The sequence below is a fragment of the Aphis gossypii genome, chromosome 3, assembly GCF_020184175.1.
Source record: "Aphis gossypii isolate Hap1 chromosome 3, ASM2018417v2, whole genome shotgun sequence".
Classification (NCBI taxonomy): Eukaryota; Metazoa; Arthropoda; class Insecta; order Hemiptera; family Aphididae; genus Aphis; species Aphis gossypii.
Genome location: NC_065532.1, coordinates 53,154,288 through 53,172,511, shown reverse-complemented (window position 1 = coordinate 53,172,511; position 18,224 = coordinate 53,154,288). Strand labels below are relative to the sequence as shown.

General features: G+C 26.7%; 1 protein-coding gene and 1 long non-coding RNA gene across 4 annotated transcripts in view; one reads left to right on the top strand and one right to left on the bottom strand.

Annotated features, from left to right (window-relative positions):
* LOC114128483 (leucine-rich repeat-containing protein 4B-like) overlaps window positions 1–18,224 on the bottom strand; it is a 283,831-nt gene that overhangs the window by 54,434 nt on the left and 211,173 nt on the right. For all 3 annotated transcript variants that reach the window (XM_050204262.1, XM_050204264.1, XM_050204265.1), the window contains one exon: window positions 8,078–8,143. The gene's annotated coding sequence lies outside the window, so the exon portion shown is untranslated. The remainder of the gene's footprint in view (window positions 1–8,077; window positions 8,144–18,224) is intronic.
* The window catches only part of LOC126551299 (uncharacterized), a 31,572-nt gene that overhangs the window by 9,773 nt on the left and 3,575 nt on the right, over window positions 1–18,224 (top strand). The window lies entirely within an intron of this gene.

Sequence of the window (18,224 nt, the reverse complement as noted above, 5' to 3'; positions counted from 1 at the left end):
TTGGTAAGAGGGGTATATTATAAGTAAGTTTAATATTTTAACATATTATGTGGAGTTTAAAGGAATTGAATATTGAAAGGTATTAAAATGATCGATTATAATTTTTTTCTGATTTATTGTAAAGTATCTGTTTACATTTTAAATGTACCTTGGTACTTAATTAATTTAATTATCAATCATTTTTAATACGCCTTTATGCTTTTCGAAATTACCTGTTCTAAGAATAACAATATTTACAAATAAATTCTAACTAAGCGATTTTCAATATACCAATAATCACTTGTAATAAAGTGCAATATTAAAATACATATAAGTTTAAAAATAAAAATAAATTAAGCTCAATACTACGATGTATAGTTTCATCGTAGAAAACACTCTTTTCATGTTCTATTGTAGCTTAATGGATCATAGTTTATGAGATTACGAGAAAAACTGAGCATACAGTCTGATTATTAATATTTAATTCATCAGCTATGTATTATTTACTCTTTAGTTTAGTATTAAAATGTTTAATTACAAGCGATTATGATATAAATTACAAACACTTCGTACTATTATCCGCAAATGTTATTTAATAAGTGTAATGATCCATATTATTATTATTTGGTTGAATAGAATTTAGTGAAATTAGTAATGCTATGTTTGTACATTATTCAGAAATATTCCACCTAGCTACGATAACCTACCTAATATAATCTCTTTAAAACCATTTTTAACATCAATAGAAAGAACTATAAGCGAATATCAGAAAATCTGTTCCAAACCGTACAATGTTGAAGATTACTTTAGGATGTTTAGCAACAGGAAATTAATATTAAGCTAAAAGTACGTGTTCAGAGTGTAGAAAATATCATTAGTATAATATTTTAAGTTTTTTCTTTATGTATGAGTACTTTCAGCGTTATGCAGTGCATAAATACGTGCATAAAATATTATTTTCATTAAGTAACAACTAACAGTGCAATTACATTAAGCATTTTGTGATTATGATATAATTGTTATTAAATTTAAAATATTGTATATTATCATAATTTAACTTGGAAAGTAAGTATATTTAAGTGGAAATTTTATAATATGTATAATGTTAGTTTTTGGAAAAATGCATATTAAATCACTTGCATATAATTTAAAATGAATGCTTATAATTAATTATTATTAATCAGTATAATATTAAAAATATAAATAATTTTATCATACAGTTACATTTTAATACCTATAAAAAATATATAAAATCAAATTAATATTTTAAATTAATTTTTTAATTATGTATAACATAATATATTATATTTGTACATTATTATTTTTAATATCTTTAAATAAAACAGACAAACGTACTACAATTTGTTTGCATGGGACAAAAAAATTGTAATTTATCATATTTTTTTATCATGAATACAGCTTTATATGAAAATTAAAAATAATTTAAGGTTTCAATAAAGTTTCTATAAAAATAATAATAATAAATAAGTACATATTATAAAATAATAATAAAATGAAATTACTTCATACTTGTATTCAATTTATCAAATATGATCTTAATACTTTTAATTTTGTTTTTAAATGATTTCACAAATTAAAATATTATAGCGTCTCTGCAAGAGAAATATTAAATAAAACGGAAAATAAGAAAATAAATAAATGTCTTAAATATATAAACTACACAAGTACTGATAGTATAGTATTGAAATAAGAAAGTCAGCTGTGTACTGTTAATAGAGGAAGTTATTGTTCATGAGACTATTTGATTATATTTTATGACTTACAAAACAACAACTATTCTCCACTCCCCCCCTCAAAAAAAAGGAAAAAAGAACCGTACTGAAGAATGTATTTTCATATACAATTTTAATAAAAAAATTCAAAATATAATTTTGATAAATTGTAAGACTTTTAACTTAAAAGTAAATAATATAGTATGTAATATGTAAATAAATTGTAACAAATCTAGTGATATATAATATATCAAAGTACAAAATCATTGTTGTAATATTTCAGAAAAATAAATTATTATAAGTGTTTCAGTTAGAGAAAGAAATGAAATAGTGCATGTGGGGAGAGAAATCAATTTGATAATATACCATATAGGTGCATGAGTAACGTCTAAGCCGATAAAAAATAAAAAATCTCTAACTTCTTCGAATTTAGATTAACTCAAACAGTAAAACGTTTCAAAGCCAGTATAAAACACTTGAATTACCTTCATGGTAATGATTTATAAAATGTGTTTATTGTATAACCGTTTTGTAATATATCGTTTCAGTTATACTATTATATTACCATCGTATATATACTATCACATAATGTTTTTTTGTTTAAACGTCTTTTTGAAAAATCTAAAAATAAAAATTACTAATTTAAATTTTTTTAAATGAATTGTGTGATGAGCTGTTTATTCTTAAATTTGTAAATTATGAAAGAATTTGTGCAAAACGTTTTCCATGCACTATAGGTAGTTTAGTATAATAATATATAATATTGTCATCACCTGCAGGTGTATCATAGCCCACAGCAATATTATATAAATTTAAGATGTACATATTTATGTTTATAAATAACTTTATAAAGGTAATGAATATTTCTCAGGTGTGATTAAAAATGAACAAGTTTTATTACATGGTGAATAAAATAAAACATAATGATATTTTTTACATTCTTTTGAATATTTTAAAGTAAATGTATAATATTATCAAACATCCTTTTCAAGAAAAAAACTTGAGTAACTTACGTGTTATAAGCAGATAACTAAAGTCTAGATGATCTGACGAGTAGGTAGAAGACCAACATTTTGTAGAGCAACTTCTAACCACTTTACTTCGCTCGTATTAACTTTAATTATGTACTAATAAAGTATTCGTCCGTCGCATTCATATTTTATCAAATTATTCCGAAAATATTCTGATTAACGTATGTTGTCATTCAAAAAAAAAAAATAAAAAACTTAAAAAATATGACGATAAATAATATTAATATATTATATTATTTTAAATAATTATGCTTTATTTTGATTATAAAGTGTATTGTATGAAAAATATTTTCAAAAACGTCAATAGATTATAAAATAATTAGTTTTGTTCCATTAAACAGTCTCCCTGTGTATTTATCATCAGATATTGTTGAGTTTTAACCGCATTACCATCTATATTTTAAAGTTACGCGTACGTAATTTATATATATATATGTATATATTTATTTATTTAATATGTGTGTGTATTAAATTATTTAAAATAAATAAAATAAGAGTTTTCTTTGTTGTGGTTCTTGATTCGTTTAACACCATTACGAAAAACATTCTCGGTGAAATTGATTATCACAACAATAATATGTGCCATTCTTTTACGATATAGCGTATTGCCGAGTCGCTTTTGTTTTACAAACGCTTTTAATGCGTTCCCGCAAAACTTAATAATATTACTGAAATTTACAATTCCAAATATATATACATATTTATATTATTAACATAACGACTAGGTTTACGCAAATATTCTTCAAAATTAAAACGAGGATTTTATCACACTATAGTCATCCCACCTACCCACCTTCTAGTTGTAATACCAACTTCAATTGGGACGGTTATTATATAACTCGGCACATAAAAGTATTTCGCACCCAAAATGTAATATACACGAATTGCTCGTAAAATTCTACCATAATTTATTTCATTTCATTTCCTTAGGGGAAACAAAAACAATTTTCTCTCTTGATGCATTTTCCTTATGTTCATTACTCTTTAAGATATTTATGACACAAATGGTTTTTCTCGTAAACGTTATGATTTTACGTAAAAATAATGTACGTGCATTTTATCAAAAACAAAAGATCCGTTTACCCATCGAATAACAGCTTATCAAAACTATTTATGAATTAATATGCGTCAAAAAACATTTTTGATAACGTCGAAATCTGTCAATTATTACTTAAATGCGGCTCAATTTTAGAAACAGTTATGTTATATTTTAGTTGATATTTACAAGGTGATTCACCAAATATGTTTACATTATTTTTCATTGATAATAATATATTCAAATTCCAATGTTTAGAGTTTATGTATTTTTAAGGACTAAATTATTTACAATTCCTAAAATTGTTATACCATTGAAGAGTATCATGTGATAATAACAATTTTTTAAAATGAAAACCAACCTTTTTACTATAAATTGTTAAGGAGGTATATACATTTTAGCTTCTGAATGATCTGTTGAATATATTGTTATAACAATAATGCGAGTATATGTATAAATTGATACACAAAAAGTAGTCTTTCAAATTTTGGGGATAGTTTCTGATAGTAAAATGGATCTAGTTTGTGAGTAAATATTTGAAATCTTCAGTATTTTTCAAAATGATAATTAAAATTTGCAACAAGTTACAGAAATCAAGAAACGTATATATACAACCTATATCCAAAAAAATTGATTTTTTTGTAGGTAGTCAAAAAAAAAAAAAATGAAATAATAATACTTCATAATTTTTTTTTCTAGCTATATAGCTGTATTATTATTATTAAAAGACATGCAAAATTAACTTTTATAATCTTTTGAAGTTGAAATTTAGACAACATTTTAAGTCATGAAAATTACGAAATTTTGCAAATAGTTTTTCAATTTAAAATTTTTAATCAAAGGCTTGAAAATGTATAGTAATGTTCTCCATAAATTATACGTAATTTATACTGAAGTCAAAAAAACTAAAAAAAAATACAAGCATAATTTATTTTTATAGACATAAAGACACATAAGTTCGAATTTGGAAGAAATAACAAATTATTTCAACTACGAAGAATGATGTTTATTTTTTTTTTTTTTCTATAATTTAAAAAAATATTCATTATTACTTAAAACTTTAATAAATTTTAATATTGTTTATTTACAATGACGTGTTCAATTGATTGAAAGTTTTTTTCATTTTACTAGCATTGTAAAAGCCGATTGGCATTAATTTATAAAACAAAAAAAAAAAAAAAATGCGATGTTTCCAGAAAAAATTAATTTACTTACTGTATTATTAATCGAAAAATAAACTACTTTTAAAAAAAATATCAAAAACATAATATGAAATATACTTAGTGATATAAGCTGATAGAATGTCTCCGCTTAGAAACGTTTTTCGTATATACAATAAATTATAAAACATTGAATTCAAATTTAATATAACCATCACAGAAACTCATGCAACGGCCACTGTAGAACAGTACCAACTTAACCACCTAATTTGAAATGTATATATTATACTTATCTAAAGACAATTTTAAAGAGTAGTTTCTAGATTATTGAATTTAATATACTGATGATAATAGCTTTTATAATTATTTTTTTTAAAAAATTAAAAAAATATATTAGGTATTATTAAATCTAGTAGGTATAAAGTATATTATAGTATATTAAAATAATATTAAAAATTGATTAATGTTAATATATTAATATTAATTACCAGAGTTATCGATTTGATATAGCATTCCAAACCCATAATTATGCTTCAATTATTGTTAGTTCACAAAATTAAATAACTAAAAAAGAGTGGTCAAGTGAGTAACGCTCTGCTGTATAGTAGGTCACTATACGTGATGTATTAAATTTGAATCCAATGAGAGGTATCATTGTATACAAAAAACAATTCTGAACGGAGATAATTTGTGAGCCTAGGATATAATTTCTAGTGATTGGTGAAAAAGGTGATTTATGTTTTAATGGCATGAATGAAACATTGTAACAAAATAATTTGCAAATATTCATGATTTTGAAAAATTTTTTGTCACTATTAGAACTTCAAATTCTAAAAAAAAAAAATGGAGAGTGAAGAATAATGGTCAAAAATTATATAATTTTTTTTTTTGAGGAAAATGGACAGTGGAGGAAAACGGTATCTCGTTTTTGGAGGAAAATGGCTACAGCCATTTTATTAAGCTAGGATCATTTTCGGTGAATCATTATCAAATCAATTTATGCGTACATAATATATTAATATAGATTAATAAAAGAAATTCAGTTTTGACATGGCATAATGTATTTTTAATTTGAATGTTAATATAATACACGCAGATAATAGATAAATACGCATTTATTCAGCTTTTAGTACAATATAATAATTCGTTTGAATCCCATACTTCTTTATAAAAGTCCATATAATTGTATAACGTGATGTACAACGGTATTTGTGGTTAAATATTTTTATAATGATATCAGATATAATTTTCATCCAAGACCTCTTAAAATATAGTTCCACACACACAATGGATTCTCTCCGAAAACTTTTGTCTCGCCGCATTAATAATTTATTTATTTTATCCAAACACTTGAGAGAGTATATAAACAGTTTGGAAAAAAAAACACATAAAAAGCAGAAAAATAATGTATAATATGCTTTATAAAGCGAATAATTTTAACGAAACTCATAGGTTTTTAATTTAAATAATAGCGAGTGGATATAGTTCTCACCTCTGACATGCCAAAAACAAAATCAAAGTAAATCAAAGTATGAAAACCGAGAAATAAAATGTTGTTTACAAAGAAATCTTATGATTTACAGCTTGGGGTGGTAAAATCCATCGTCATCAGTTATATATACACAAGTATAGTTGTACTACGCGTGGTGTATTTGTGAGTGTACGAATATGTGTGGCATAGCAGGGGAGTAATATTTTTTTTAGAAGATGCATGTTCGACTGAACTTATAATTATAATTTTTGTTATCAAATAAGTATGACCCGGGGCAATAGCAGTAGTGGCGAAAAGTGAACGGAACGAAAGCTTTTCCTCGCGAAATTCTCAACATAATATTATGTACTACAGCGTAATAAGGCGAACGCAGAAACTTAACTATTCGCATTGATTTCGCGAAAAGACGAACGAAAATAAAAATACAAAAATAACTATACAGAAAATGCAACATCAGATAACAATAAACCGGTGGTGTTTACGTGGTTACTTCACTGCCGCAGGCTACGTAACACAATAACACAATATCATTATTATTTTACGGTTTTTTGGACCCGCGACGTCCTTGTCGCAGCCATATCACACTGCACCCGTTTAACGCGTGATGTAGTATTGTATTGCACGACCTACCCACGTACCTGACCTACGGGCGCGCGAGTATAATTTATACGTTCAATAAATAACGTGTCCACTGTACACCACGCCTTCGTCCCATAAAATTCTACATCCCTGTTTTCACTACACCCTGGATGCTGCCGACCGACGTTTTCCGTTTCATTTTGCACCACGGCGGACACCAGACCGGAAGCTGGTTATCGGTCGTCGTCGTCGTCGTCGTTGCTGCCGTTTCCAGTTCGAAAGTGATAACGCCACCCTCCTCACCACAAATGTACCGTATGACACGAATATAAGATTGTATTGCCGTCACACAATTCATACCTCCACACGAAGACTGGATCGTTATAAGCACACATACACACACACCGACACGTATTTATAAAAGTCGCGATGGTTCATCGAAAATAATATAATGATGATTATATGACGTTGGCCCAGTTTTGCTGATGTTAGTTTTCAACAATAATAAATATAACTCTGTGGTCTTGCGTCGTTTATACAGTAACCACTAAATTACTGGTCACAAAAGTAGCGTCGACGTACATCGTATGAGGTCGTTTTATATCGTAATACACATTTACCATTAAGATTTAAGATCGAAAATTTATTGTAGTTAGAGATCTACTATAATAGTCAATATCGTATTTTTGGCGGAAAAAAAACCAGGAGATCGCTTAACTCATTATCGTTCGCTACTGATAGATTAAAAATACTTGTCTATACTACAGTGTACACACCCTCCTTTTCGTTCTCACCGTGGTCTGGGGTTATCTATTGAGTATATAGTATATAATAAAATGTATATTATTTTACTTAATTTGCCTACCAATGATTAATGCTTATTATTTATTTATTTATTCATCGGACCTAAAACTATTACCTATTTTCTGACATCTCCCGAAATGATATTACACGTATAGATTATGGTGTCTTAAAAACGTATGTGAGATGTTATATATTTATATATTTTTATCATAATATAATGTATAGTAAAAAATTGAATGTGTTTTTTTCAAAATAAAACTTACATCAGTCGACGAAATCCAAAAACGAGTTGAACATTAGATTCTCACAATATATATGCTGACGTTTACCTGAAACAAACATTAAAAAAACCAACGTTAAATGTATATTATAATATTACAAATAAATAATGAAATTATAGCAAAAAATTCTAATACAGATTGGATAGACTTATGGTGGTTGTATCGAAAAAGGAATACGCGTAAAGATGTTTAGTTATTTGGTGAGTTAGCGATGATGGTGGTCGAATGGTGTGAAGCGGAAAAACACACGAGCGCGAGAAACTCTTCAGACAACCGGTCTGTCTGTAGACCCAACGGGATGATGGTTTTCGAGCTTGCTTTGTCGTATAACAAACGGTCCATACTTTGGTCGAATGTCGAAATAATATAAAAACAATTCGTTAGCACTGAAGTTATATGTTGTATTGGTGTTTGCACCGTTGTAAGCTTCATATCACTGTAAGCCGGGAATATGGGAACTCATTAGCTACGGATATGTGTGTTAGCCTAGCCTTTAGGGAAAGAAGATGGGTACAAGTATTTGTCGTTTTATAATATACCGGACAGGAGTACACGAGTTGTATCACATAAAAAAAGGTATATACGAATTATGTCCCAAAAGATTCGGAAAGCATTTCATATAATTATACAATAAATAATTAAATAAAAAATAATTAGAAATTTGTTTGTTGAATGTATAATTATGATGTTACAAAAAAAGCGAATAAATGCGTTGAAATTAATCACAAGTCAATACAGGGTCAATAATATAATAAAATAAAAAGATATAGGTAATACTAAATATTCAGTCATAAATCAATTAAACATGCCTGTCAACAATAATTAGGTGTTTATACTTTTAAACTTATTAAACTTTTTACAAATTCTAACATTATAATTTTATTTTTTAATATGATTTTGTTGGCAATTTTGGTAGTTTTTAACTTTACCTCGAGATGGATATAATTAATTATTCAGAAACATATTTATCCATATTTATCGTAATTTATGATAATATGTAATATACCTTGAAACATAATATCAGAACACAGAACCCCTTTATAAAAATACGCCTCGGAAAATACCTAAAATCGAAAAAATTACTGTTCTACCTGACCATTATTATAGTGGAACGCAATTCATGTATAATTTTTTTTACGCAACTAAGGTGCTCCGACCCGACACATTTTCCAACATTATAATATTATTACACTATTATAATATAGTTGGTGGCTGACTGCCGTAAAATATAACTTCACGAGGTAACATAATAATAATTATAAGGATATTATGTTCCTAAAGTCATAACAAAGCATCCGAAACGTGTATTTGAACAGTTGTGGATTAAGGATTTACCCACATAGAACAAGTGCTCAATTAAACCCGCGAACACATTGTGAAATTCCAAAATGTATTAATCACAAGTAATAATGTGATAAATTGAAGAATCTATAATAAAAAAATATTTAACTCGGGAGTATTTAAATGAAAAACGAGATCGTGGATATTCACTCTTGCATAAAAACATATCTAACCAAAACTACATGATAGCCGATCTGTCATAATTATTGTTACATGCTTATTAATGTTAGAAGATTTCGAGCTACTTTTAATTAAATTATCACAATATTAAAAATAGTTTGTATGCTGGTACAATAGGTATGTTAATATTGTTAATACAACGTTTCCGGTTGAACATACATTTTATTACATCACATAGTTAAGAAATCATTTTATGTAAATTTAACTTAAATATCCCCCGTAATTGCAGACTTCTAGTTAATTTTACATTTTAAAGACTACTTATATTATACACCAAAAGAGCTAGTGCTAACATTTTTTTTTAAAGATTGAAGTTTAAGAAGTTTAGGTGGATCAGAAAAAGCTTTGTTATATATATATATTTATATTTACCTTTTAGTATTTAAGTGTAAGAAAATGTTTTACCAGTAAACTTTAAAATGTACATTTTCCACAAAAAATATATTTTTTTAAACTATTCACTGTTGAACCTTTCTACTCCTTTACATCGTGTTCAATTATCCGAGGATGGTAACGTGGAATGTTTCGCCTTAAATATTTTTTTTTAAATACCTAATAAAGAAAAATGTTAAAAGGGAAAATTACTTTTCAACCATGTTAAAAGCGCAGTAACCTTTAAGTATCGTTTAAATAACTTTTATTTTAAGATAAAGGTATAACCACTGTGAAACTCTATGAAACTATAAAAATACAATATCAACTAAACATATTTTATGTGAAACCATATACTTTATATACATAGACTAAATGGTTTTTTTTTTTTTTAATTGGTTGAACTTTATTTTTATAACAATTCTCGTATACTCGTACCACTAAAATAATAATTAATAAATATCAAATAAAGTAATACCTCCTCAAAACCAATTAAATTGGTTTATATACAAGTCCAGTTCACCGCACCGTACACGTAAACACAATAAATATCGGTTATAATAGTTCACGAGTGCTAAGGTTGTACAAACATACTTCTTCGAATATTATCGTACAAGAATATAAAGAAAAACATATTCGGATACAATTTATTTATATATAAAAATATGTTCTTCACATCTCTATGCTTTTTCCATTTCGGAAAATCTATATGAAAACACAAAGTTCACATTACATACGACTTATTTCATGACATTATGTACAACGTCCGGTAGTGACGTAATATTTTTCAACGGAGAGATTTAAACACAGTAAATAAAAATTAGGTACAGTTACTACTTTTTTTTTCATTATAAATTATTATAATATAATTTCATCAATATAATATATAAATTATATTTAGTAAAAAATATTTTATATATTATCTGTTGATAGCTACGTTAAACCACGATCTTTTTAAAATAGAGTAGATATTATTTAAATATATATTTGAAAATACTATTTTTTACTTTATTTAATGATATTAAAAAATTGTAAAAAAATTTTTTTTATCACCATAGATTTTTAAATTTTTACTTTTTTGATTTTCTAAAAATATTCAGAACTTGAACATGAGATTAAAAATGTATGTTATCATTCAAAATAGAAAAACTTTTGGAAAGATAACGAAAAAAAGTTGTAAAAAAGTTGTTTAACAATGTCTTTAAATAAATGGAATTTTAAATCTGTGTTCAAAGTATATAAGAAGAATGAAAAATATATTTTTATAATTTCACAAATTATCTATGCATCGACGTATTTAAACATGGGTATAATGTATTATAATATATGAATTATGAATAACTTAAGATATTCATATTAATATGCTTATGATCGAAAATAGTAGTAACAGTATTATTATACATAATAATATATTAGTAGGTATCTATAATGTACTTAAAACGTTTCATAAGGCAATAATATGATCTTTACGTTTTAATTTTTCAATACTAAAAAACTTTTATAATTTTTATTAAACACGGTCAATATGAGATTGTCTTAGCTTTCTTTGTACTTAACTCTTCAGTTTACTTCCTGAGAACTCGAGAGTTGAGTTTATAGTTTTTGTATCATACACAGACATGTGTAACAACCAAATAATTAACGAATCCCCTTAGCAAATAATTTCTGGTTATTTAGAACATATAATTTACACATCATTACTTTATACAAATACTAGATAATACACAAGTTAGGACAAAAAGTTAAAATCTAGTTACAAACAATGTAGTAATTAAGTTTAGCGCAAACAATCTGGTATATGACTTGTATTCTGTATTATATTCGTATTATATTAATATAAACGTAACTGGCGAATGGGGCGACGACGATCAATCGTTTTAATTGCGCATTTCATACAAGTGTTAAGTCAAAGATGGATTTTCGTTAACTTAAATTTAACAAACTTCTACTCATATAAATGAATAATATTAGTTCGTGTTCGTTTAACCGAGTGTGTGCATCGGATAAGAAGGTTCGCATTAATTAACAGTTAAATGCACGCGTCTATATTTTAAATAGAGCATTTTAACGCAATTAACTCTGTTTGGATTCATTAGCTTTTATAGTTTCATATATTTATTTATGTTTAATGAAGTTTCTGTGAAAAATAACGAAGCTCGTTTTTTGAATCAGTATGAATAAAACATAAACATAATAAATATAAAATAATCGATTATTATTGTTCCGTAATGCATTTTAAAATGGTTAAAGAAGTTTCTTTTATCATATTTTCCCTATTTCTATCTATTCATAGTATTTTAAATATACAATTATTATTTAAAAAATTGTAGTCGAATAGATATAATTTAATATAAATAAAAACCAACAATGATATTTTATTTGCGTTGTATTAATTAAGAACGCTTAACCTTACATAGAAAAATAGAAAAATGTTTATCACCTAGTTCATGAATGTAAAATATTATGAATCATAGTATAAACTTTTTGAAACTATTTTATACAAATGTTCAAAAACGATGTACCCTTTGTACCCTTACTACAACAAATCGATACGAAAGTCATTGAGCAGTGAGTCCATGCTCCAAACTTAAAAAAACCACATAAGTTCATATTTCATGCGTATCCATAAACTTTATATACATTTATATATATATTATGTACTCTTATGTCTGTGAATTTAACTAGATATAAACTGGAAACAAAAAGAAATCCAAACTTGTAACATGTATTTGGTCTATGTGTTAAATGTCTTCAATATAACTATGAAAGGAACCTAGAAAAACAGTGATATGAAAACTTTCACGAACAATATAATACTTTTATATATTTTTCCTGACACATTAAACACACGGTGTAGTTTTGTAACATTATTTTACCAGAAATGCTGTGGTCACAAGGTTGTAAAAAAAAAAAAAAAGAAAAACAATTATTCTTTACTCTTTTTTGTGAGCGCTTTGAGATTTTTAGCGTTGTAAATTCAATGCAATACTAAAATACGTACATAGTTGTCCAGTTATGTTTTAAATCTTCAAATCACCTAATATTCTATTTTATTTATCATCCTGATAATCGTATTAACTTATTATCAGTTTTAAGTTTAAAGACGAAAAATTAATTATCAAGATTTTTCGCATTATACGAGTAAATTTCATTTATCAAAAATCAAACTAACAGTATAAAAGTTATTTATTATGTTAAATAATAATTTAATGTTTGTACCGTGAGATATGGAGGAGTATAAATTTCGTATCTACTTTAAGATTATTTTAACCTCATTACTCCTGCAGTTTAAACTTTAGATAATTTATTATAATTTAATAAACTAGGAGTGATTTATTGCAGAGATTAAATGAACGCATATTATTTAGCATTTTTTTTTCTATTTTGGAGGGTTAAAATATATTAGTTCCTATTTAAAACCGAAAGTTTGTGTAACTATCACAAATTACAGTTTAAGGATATAAACATATTTCATTTAAAAACACATACATGTAATGTTCAATATTTTAAAAAAAAAAGCTAGGAATATTTCCAAATTTAATAGATGGCTAGTGAGTTTGGTGCATAAATTATTAGGACATTAGGTATAATTATAATCATTTAATATGAATTATAGTTTATAACTTTAAAAACGATTTTCGTTTTGCATTTTATGTTATTGAATTAATTAATATTTAACATACACGAGAAGCCTATTATAAACATAAAACTACAAGTACACAAAATTATAATTTTTTACCCCAAGTAACCTTCGTAGAAAAATATTTAAAACGCTAATTAAAGATAAATAATTGTGCACACTCTCGGCAGCTCTGTTATATGGGTATCATAATTATTAATTATTGTTATTTAAAAATTGCAAAAAAAAGATAGTACATTATCAAGGGGCGTTGAACACTGACGTTTAAAGGGTTAAACTTTGTCAATTTACACACACGCCTCCCGAATGTGTAAAAAAAAAAGGTTGGGATTCAGTTTTATATCACGCCTTCAATTTCCTATGTACTTTCAAATATTTCACTAATTTAAAAAATAAAACTATTAATAATAATTAAATTTCAACTGAATTTAGGTAACATGAATTATACATATAATAACTACATACAATGTTTGTGAAAAGAGTATATAATATTATATATATATATATGTGCTTTGTATAAAATATGTGTCTTATATTTATACAATTAAAAATAAAAACTTACGAAATGGTATTATATTATAATGTAATGATGGAATGGTAAGTTTATCATTAAAAATTGTAATACATTTTGAAAAAAACACATAAAATGTTTTTTTATTTTATTTAAGCATTTTTTTTTTTTTAATAATAGGTAAATACAAGGAAACAAACATATATTATTAATGCAAATATACTATAGTATGACTGTGTTTTTTTTTCTTTCATTTTTTCGTAAAGTATAATGTATTTATGATTTATTTATGACATCAGAATATTATGATTGTATTATTACAGGTATACCGCGTATGTCAGTAATTCACACTATGTGTTTTTGAAACCTTAAATTATTTAAGAAAGTCAGGGTCTCTAACTATACAATTTCCCGCGAGTACCTACATATCGCGTCGCAGACGACGTATAACGCCGTTTAATAATACACAATAGCCGTAAAATATTATAATCTTTCAGTTACCCCTAAGCAAACTTATATAAGTATGTTAAAGCATTCGGAGCCATTAACGGTGTGTATAATAATACCGTTTCATTTATATAACTACTATTATTATCGTTATTATTATTATTTTAGGTGACTGGTGCAGTATCCGTTCAAATATGTAATTTGAACGTTGGCAAATGTACTGCGTTCCGTAGCCAAAACCCCATCAGTTTTCACCGCAAACATTTCGACGGTACACACACATAATAAAATATATTATAGTGCATACAACATAAGTCATAAGGGTCAACTTTTAGTTTGCGTCGCAGTTGAACGTACACCGATCATTACACCAAAATTAAAAGATCGCATCGCTCCACGAAATTCAGACAGATTGGTTTCTATTGCGCACACCAAAATACCTCTCGGAAAACAGTTTATTCGACTATTGGCCTGCTGATATAGAGACAAATACAATATATAACAGGGGTGGCCAAACTGTCGATCGCGGACAAAGTCGATTGTGCTAGAATTTATTTTTGAGGCCCCACGCCCTATATGTTTTTTAATAATTATAGTTATTCAATAAAAAAAAAATTCTATGGAAGTCGATCCTCAAAGGTGAAGTATATTTTTAGTAGATCATGACCAAAAAAAGCTTGGCCACCTATGATATATAATATAATATACATATTATTAAAATATATGAATGATGGGTTACGGAAAATAGTGGTTCTGTATAAATCGATATTGATAGTTATCTATATGGTATGTTATCTACTACTGCTGGCGCTGCATGCAATGTTGTAACTGATTATAATCTATCATTATAGCTTAAATGAAATACAATCGGCGTTCGGTGCAAACAAATACAAGTATAGCATTTTGGTTTTGTAAACTGTGGAATAATAAAATCGAATTTCTAAAAACCTTTACATTAGATATTTGACCAAAAGAGTGGCTAAAAATATAAATTAAATCAAGTGAAACTTTAGGATCGTCAGCTTCTCTTCCCTCCTAATAATTTTAACAAACGATAAAAAAAAACTATTATGGACTAATAATTTAGAATAGGATAAGCATCTAAAACTCGTGGTCACCTGATGTTAAAATAAGGAATCTCTCTTTCGTGCAGAACTCGCAACGTAAAATTCTAAATCTAACTTTTATTAACTGAATGTCGTATTAAATAACTAGAAAGAAAAGAAATACTGTTTTCCACCCATAACCGTGAAATGCTTATAGTTCTGACTCAGGTTCTAAAATCAAGTTTTTCATTTCAAATACCTACCCAATACTTAATACTATCAAATTTGTATTATTCATTTTAAAAACCATTGTTTTTTTACTTAGTTTAAGAGCTTGAAATTTGTTGTGTCAATGTCTGTTGTATAGGTTTTTTTTTTTTTTTAGTAAAATAATAATAATATAACATAGATACTTTTATAATATAACAAAAAAAAAATACAAACAGACAATAAACTACTCGATTAAAAATGATAATGTTGTTCAATTTTAATGGATTCCAGTTACATCGTTTGTTGTATCGGTTTATTTAATTAATTGTTTATACTATGTTGCGTATAAGTGGACGGGTCAACTATATAATTATATCAAGTCGTATTGGAATGTATATTATGGGTGTGTTTTGAACTCCAAACGGTCCAATTCGCTACAGAGAAATATGCCAACGTATCCGAACAATGAAAAAAGATTTGTTGACATAAAATATATTTTGACTTGTCACTACATACATAATAGTGTAATAGAACCTTTGCTAATTAAAACATTATATTATATTATAACATAGTGATTGTACGATAAAAAAAAATATAACAAAGTTACCAGTAGGTACTTGAGAACTGTTTTATAAATGTACTTTATTATAAAAATAAAATATACGATATAAATTCAAACTAAATAAAATATTATTCAATTCGATTAGTTAGCGGTCATTTATCTTTGAATGACTAACGTATGCAATGAAGTTTTAGAGTGACTTTATTTAAATATCGTATGATATGATGAATTATATTATTATGTTTACAGTTTTCCTAGAACTGAAATGTAAAGTAGTTTGCAATCGATATTTTCTTATCATATTGGTACTTCCCGGATATTGCTTAAATTAATGTTGAAGGATGACATTTTGATATTTCCGCGCTGTTTTATATTACGAATGTTTATCTACCGCAGTATAAAGTGTCAAGTATGTTTGATTATGATTGTTTAACACTATTACGAAATATATTACGGAATAATTTTACAGACAAAAAAAATACAACGAATACGGTTATCAAGTGAAATAAATGAAAATATTTTATACGAGGATCTTGTTTTGACCATCTCTGGAAACCGTATTTGAATAAAACGATTCATACATATTTATACATCGTGGCTGCACGTCAAGTGTTTTTCGTGAGGTAATCTGAGGTAGCCGTTTGGGTTAGTGGCTTTGGTATGTCATGGGTTATATTAGATGGTTAATATTATAATATATTATTATTTCAATCTACCCACAGGGCGATTGCCAGGTGGTAGCGATTTAATTAATCTTCCAAGATGCCGAAAAGCCCGGATTTCTATATATATGGCACGGAAACGTTATGCAAACGCTCGGGCGATATAGTGGACGATATCACATCCAAAATGTTTGCACTTTAATTTAAAATGAATCTACAGTGTGTAATGAAATATTAAAATAAACGACGAATAATAGTAATCAAACACAATCTAAGGTACTTAATAATAATACAAATATATCAATAATTTTTTTAATTTCTCTTTTTTTTTTTTTGTTAGAAGATAATATAGTTTGGCGAATCGCTATAAAATGTACTACACCTACTCGAAACGCCAATGTGGGTAGACTTTTGTCCGGTTGCCGCATATCATTACAACTATATATATCATATATTTAAGTATCTATATATACCTACTTACTTCCTGATGGATGAGGTTTCACTCGAGTGTAAAATATTGTTTGTTGTTGTTTTTTCCCCCTCGTTCGTACTATGCACATGTACGAAAATGTATTATATTAAATCAAATTATAATATATTATCATTATCATATTATATCATACGTAATACCTGTATGATAAACATATGCGTGACAACGGTATACATAATTCAAGGTGCATATTGTTTACCGACCGCTTATGCATGTGTGTGTGTATATATATATTTACACCGTTGTGAAAACTTTATTACTCCATAGTTGTATGTGTATATATATATATTTTATATTACACATACGTATACATTATAATAATATTATGTACGTGCTGTGGCTGTCCGCCGGGGGACAATACTTCGAGACTACTCGAGTCTTCTACTTACGGAAAACAAAAGTTGTTTTTATTCGGAATATTAGTATTAAAATATATTTTAGGTCGAAAAATAGAATGAATGATGAGTGTATTATATAATATAACATTGGAACGCTCTAAATATACATAAAATGAAATCCAGCGAGACGGCTATTCGAAATATACTTACTACCTGCGAGTATATCGTCTTTAAAATATTACACCGCATGATTTGAGTTTGTCGGTGATGAAACCAAAGACCACGGGTAGATAGAAATCGAACTAGAATATTATTATAAACTGCGGCAAT